This window comes from Solanum tuberosum, unplaced genomic scaffold (assembly GCF_000226075.1).
Source record: "Solanum tuberosum cultivar DM 1-3 516 R44 unplaced genomic scaffold, SolTub_3.0 scf00142, whole genome shotgun sequence".
Lineage (NCBI taxonomy): Eukaryota > Viridiplantae > Streptophyta > Magnoliopsida > Solanales > Solanaceae > Solanum > Solanum tuberosum.
The window spans coordinates 1,277,237-1,283,083 of NW_006239067.1; positions in this window are offsets into that span (position 1 = coordinate 1,277,237).

Here is a 5,847-nt window from a genome sequence, read left to right on the forward strand (position 1 = left end):
CATTAGTTTGGTTAAGTTATTTGTTTAAAACTTGGGGAGTTTATGGAAACTCCGTATTTCTTTTAGTCATTTAAACCTGCTTCTGTATCTTTAAATGCCTTAGTTTTCATAAAATTTATTTTTTTGGGTTGTAGTAATGGTTCTCCCACCGGAGGGTTAGTGTGGCTGCCAATCACGATGATCTGGGTCGTGTCAAAGTTGGTATCAGAGCCCTAGGTTCGTGCATCCGTACTTTTCTTCGAGAGGCTATAGGACTTGAATCCAATTGGTAACTGGGTGATACAAATTGGTATCTTTCCTCCTTCACTCTATGGTCTGAGCTAGAGCAGCAAAAGTGGTAACACCATCACTAGCAAGAGAAGATGTGTATAGACTACCGACAGTTGAATAGGGTCGTCATTCAGAACAAGTATCCATTGCCTCAGATAGATGACCTTTTTGACCAATTGCAAGGAGCATCGATTTTCTCTAAGATTGATTTAAGGTTTGCTTATCATCAGTTAAAGATTGAGGCGGTTAAGAATTGGATTTGACCAAGTTCTATGATTGAAATTAGCAGTTTTGTGGGACTCACTAGCTACCATTGTCGCTTGTGGTATGATTTGAGTCCAATTGGTATCTTCCAATTCCAATTGGTATCTCAACGAAGTGAACTAGACGCCTTAGTCCCGACTGAAGGGACACAAGCAAGTTAATTGGAACTGAGAAGGTTCCAATTGGTATCTGGCCTTAGGGGCCGTATAAGGCATAGTAATGGCCGTCTATGGAATAAACTAATTAAAGAATTTGGACTTGTCTACAAGTTGTAATTGGTTGAGTGTCGTAAAACTTGCTGTGAAAGAAAAGTCATCACGAGATTAGGTGCAAGGGTCTAGATAAATTACGATGTGGTTCGTAAGCAAGAAATATGGATGTGCGTTGCGATCAACTGATAACCGTGTGAGAGTCTGGGTATATCCTGGGGACGAGGATGTTGTAGTGTTGAAGTAACGTAAAGGAATTTTGGAGCGTGTATCGTTGGTTTGACTCGGGGTAGGCAACGATTATCCTAGCTAAGGGGATTGAGTACTCTAAAAATGCCTGTGTTATAGCTGGGAACCTTTGGGGGAAATTGGGACAGAAAAGAAACCCAGAAAAATTGTTGGCAGGGATTTTGTTTCCGTTATGGCCGCTGGGGCGGGATTTTCCTGCCAAGGCGAGACCGCTAGTGCGGGATTTCTCCTGCCAGAGCGGGATAGAGCGAGATAGAATCTTAGCCCAGTCTCCTATGTTTTCCCCTAGTCACAATTATGGACCTCGAATCGTACCCGAACTAACCCACGCAATCTAATTCAGTGTTCAACAATCGAATATAAGTTATAAGGTGTGTTAAAATTGTGGAAAACCTGGGCATATGAGGAGGAAATCAGCGAGGCCGTGGAGGCCGAGGAAATGGTAATGCAGGTAGAGGAGTAGTGCAGCCAGGCAAAGAGGTTGTCCGTCAAGACGACAGGGCTCAGTTATATGCTTTTCTGGGAAAGACTGAGTTTGAGGGTGTGATGCAGTGCTCACAAGAGCTACTCTTGTCTATCCCCAGATCACTATTGTTTTGTTTGATCCGGGTTCTACTTATTCGTATGTGTCAGTTCAATTACTTTGGGATTTTATGTGGTTTGTGATATACTTGATGCCTCCATCCACGTTTCTACCCCAATTGAAGAGTCAGTCATAGTCACTCATGTGTATCGTGTTGTCCTGTTGTGGTTATGAATTTTCAGATTTGGGTTGATTTGGTTATACTAGATATGACTGACTTGATATAATCTTAGGCATGACTTGGTTATCCTACCCTATTATACCGGGCTTAATTGTAATACTAAGTCTGTAACTCTAGAGACCCTCGGTAGGGAAGGATTAGAGTGGGAAAGAGTGTACAAGCCTAAGCTAGCTAAGATCATATCCTTCATTTGGGATAGGAAACTGGTAGGGCAGGGTTGTTTGGCTTATTTGGCTCACATTTGGGATGTTGAGGTTGAGTCTCCCTCTATTGAGTCTGTTCCTGTGGTGTCTGAGTTTTAAGGAAGTGTTTCCTACGGAATTGCCTGGTATACCTCCATATAGAGATATAGATTTCTGAGCAGCTCAGCTGGAAGATATTCTAAGCGAGAAGCAGTACTGAACCGGAGCCACATATAGTTAGTTCCCTTCAAAGCCTTCTTCCGAACTTGCCAACAAGTGCTTATGAAAGCAGGTCGGTGTGAATGATAAAGTCTTAAGTCAGTTTTTCTTCTCAATGTCCGCCTCGCCACTGCTTTCGGGTGATTGGAGAATAGCTGAAAGGAATACTAAAAGAAAGTATGCAGCGAGGCAAAACCAATTGAGAATATGACGGTTAGCCCCTCGACGCTTGGGAGGAAGGCGGCCGTAATATTTTGTTACGTTCTACCGCTGTTACGTCAGAATAAAAGGTTCCACATGAGCTCCCGTTCTGCGGCGTGGTGGTAGGACCGTTAGGGCTTGAGACCGAGCCCTGCCTCTCACCTTTCAGTTCATTGCAAGGAAAGACTAAAAAGAAAAAAATGAAGCTTTCGGCAGACACAAGCCCTCGGTACTTGACACTTGGACACCGGGAAGCTTGCCTCAGGGTCCTTCGTTTGGCCAATTAACGATACTGATTCCGGATGCCCGATACCAGAGGACAAAAGACCCATTCCCGATAACAGATAGATGACGACATAGTCAAAGTCTCTAATATAAATAGAATAGGTTAAGTTACATATGTAAACATCAACTAGACTTCGGTGGTTAACAACCATTAACTTGAAAACTGACACTTGCCTCATTTCCATCCCTCTGTATCATATGGCTCCAGAAGAATTAAGAGAGCTTAAGGCTCAAATCCAAGAGCTTCTTTATAAAGGGTTCATCCGTCCTAGTGTTTCCAAGTAGGGTGCTCCTGTCTTGTTTGTTAAGAAGAAGGAGGATAGTATGAGGACTGATGATTTTATCTTAATCCATAAGGGAATGGATTAATACCAGAATGACAAGCTTATGGATAAACAAAGTTCCATTAAGTATACTTGGGTGAAGAAAATTGAAGATTTTAGCAAGAAAGTGCGTACCAAGTTTGGGTTAGTCCTTTAAATTTGATGAGTATACCTGAGTTTTAAGTGTCAGGTTGATATTAAGGTTGACTTCATAGTGATAGTCAGGTTTGACTGAGCATAATGGTAATAAGAGTTCGCGATGGATTGTGATGGGATGCAACTATATAATAAGATTGTTGGTTAAGCGAATTCTTGTATAGTAATTACGACTTGCGAGTATCTAAGGTTGTGGTTTTTCAATATTTTGTGTGTAAAATGGTTGTATGGAAATTTTTAAGAGATGGTGGGACACCACTCGAATAGAATTTAAAAGAGCTAGGGTCATGATGAAGAAAGATAGTGGGATGTAGTACACCTTTAGAGAGAGGCAAGAACAATAATATTTTATTTGATTCTTAAGGCTAAAGAGTTATCTTTAAAAGAGTAGATAATTGGGTTCAGAGACACGTGATTTCATCTGTTTTGTTGTGGCTATGTTAATAGTGTAACAAGTCCATCAGATGGGTCAAAAACTATTGATTTTTTTTTTAGAAAGGAGTGTGCAGACATTAGCTTGAGTGTGATGGCAAGTGCTTGGTTTTGGTTTTGAGTCTAGTAATGAGTATGATTGAAATTTTAGCGAAATATAAGGTAAGATCGATGGAGATGCGATCAATGATAAGCGGAGATCCATGAATTCATAAAAATCTTCAAGGTACAAGCTAATATTGATAGAGAAAGGGATTGTGTTATATGGTGGAAATTACAATTCAGATTTTTCATTGTGAGTCTACATTCGTGGTGATGTATTTTGTCAAGGTATGAATTGGCAAGGTGAGAAATGATCAATTGTATCCGGTATTGAGCATTTGAAAGGACTTACACCTGGGATGAGTCGCAAGTTTACTACTATTGGTTTTTAAGTACCTAAGAAAGGTTTCATTTTAAAAAAAAGTGTTGGTTTATAATAAGATAAAAGGTCGGAGTGTTTATGATGGTTGTTAGTGTTGTGAGTATGATTCACTAGCTATGCTCTAGTGTGTTTTCACTTTTGTGGGTGGATCCCTAGTGGTGGATCACGGGTACCAAATCCTACGATGTTCTCTTGGTTGAGTGGGAAGATTGGGAAGATTTGGTTATTTCGAATGACATAATTGGTGTTGTCTTGGAGTTGTTAAAGTATTTTAGTGGTTGTACATGTACCACCTTGCTTATGAGAATTTATAGAAGAGCTACCATGCGTATTTGTTGTTGTCCGGCAATATTAATATTTCATCTTGTCGTCGAGGTCATGTATCGATTATGTGTGGTTGAATATCGGGTCATTGAATCCAATTCTACTGTTCTTAACAGGTAATCTACAATTACTAATTATAGCATTTCGATAGTGTTGTGGGAGGGTTTGTATGCTTGGGCATATCCCTCGATGAATATTTGATGTCTAAAGATCAAAATTTTATAACTTCAACTCATGGGAAATTGGGTTGTGAGATTGAGATGTTGATAAGAACTATGATTGTTTGGGTATTATGATTGTGTGTTAGTTGGTTCAGGTTCACCTCTAATTGTGTTGAGTTTTGATTTAGGATTTTATCATGGTTGTGTGAGAAAAGATTCGTCTTGATGTTTGTGTCAAGATGCTTGATAACATGTGGCAGACGTGTGTACGATCAAATTTGGTGGTTGTTGAGAATCGTTTTGTTGATTAGTTAAGTTTACATACAACAATATTTATCACTTGAGTGTTGAGATGACTTTATTGAGGCATTGTAAGGGAGGATGTGTAGGTATTTAATTGGTTGGTTTGAGGTTGGAGATGTCAAACCCTTAGGGGGTAATGAGATTCGGTAAGAAGGGCATGCGATATAAGTATCCCCAGTAATTCGATGATTCAGATACTACTCTACACCTTACTTTAGCCAGTCTTTCCTAGTTGATCACTCGGGGACGAGTGATGGGTAAATTAGTATCTATTGTAACAACCTGATTTTTGTCGTTGTGGAAAAGCGAATGGGAAACGAATTGGGGCCAGAAAATTTTTTCGCAGTAACTTGAGATTTCCTAGCCTAGTCCAGATTTGGACGAAATCGTAGTCAGTGAGGTCTAGGGAAATCTGGTAACAACCGGGTGACTTATTTATGATTTTGATTACATGAGTAGTTAGATAAGTCGATAAGAAACCCGTACGATTTTATTGAATTGAATTCGGGTGAGTAGAACTCCCGAAATCGATTTTAGCATGAATGGTGTTTTCTAAGCGTTGTTGGTTAAAGGTGTGTTGTGAAATGGGGGTCTTGGAATTATTAAAATAACTCATGGGTTCTGTGCAAGCCGCTGGGGCGGGATTTTTGCAGCTATGGCGGGCTCGCTGAAACGGGATGAGGGCCGCTATGGCAGGACAGACGCGACTTAAGGTCGTAAATAAACCCCTAAACGACCTCATTCTGCACTTTTTGATTTTTAGAGCTAAGGAACGAACGCCATGCGACTCCTACTCGTTTTTCACCATTCTTGAGGCTAAAGGTAAACTTTTCACTCCCCGAATCCATTTTTCGATCGGTAGAACGTAAAAGAATGAGTGAATATTGATGGGGAAGGGTTTTGTTATAGATTCTATGGTGGAAACAACCCTAATTTGGATAATTAGGATCATGGGTTTGATCTAGGGTTTATAGAATTGTTAGTAATTCGGGTAATTAGTGATTGTTTATAAATTCCCGTATTATATTGTATGTTTTTAGACCACGAACAAGCGGGAAGAATTCGGAAAGGGAAGATTCAA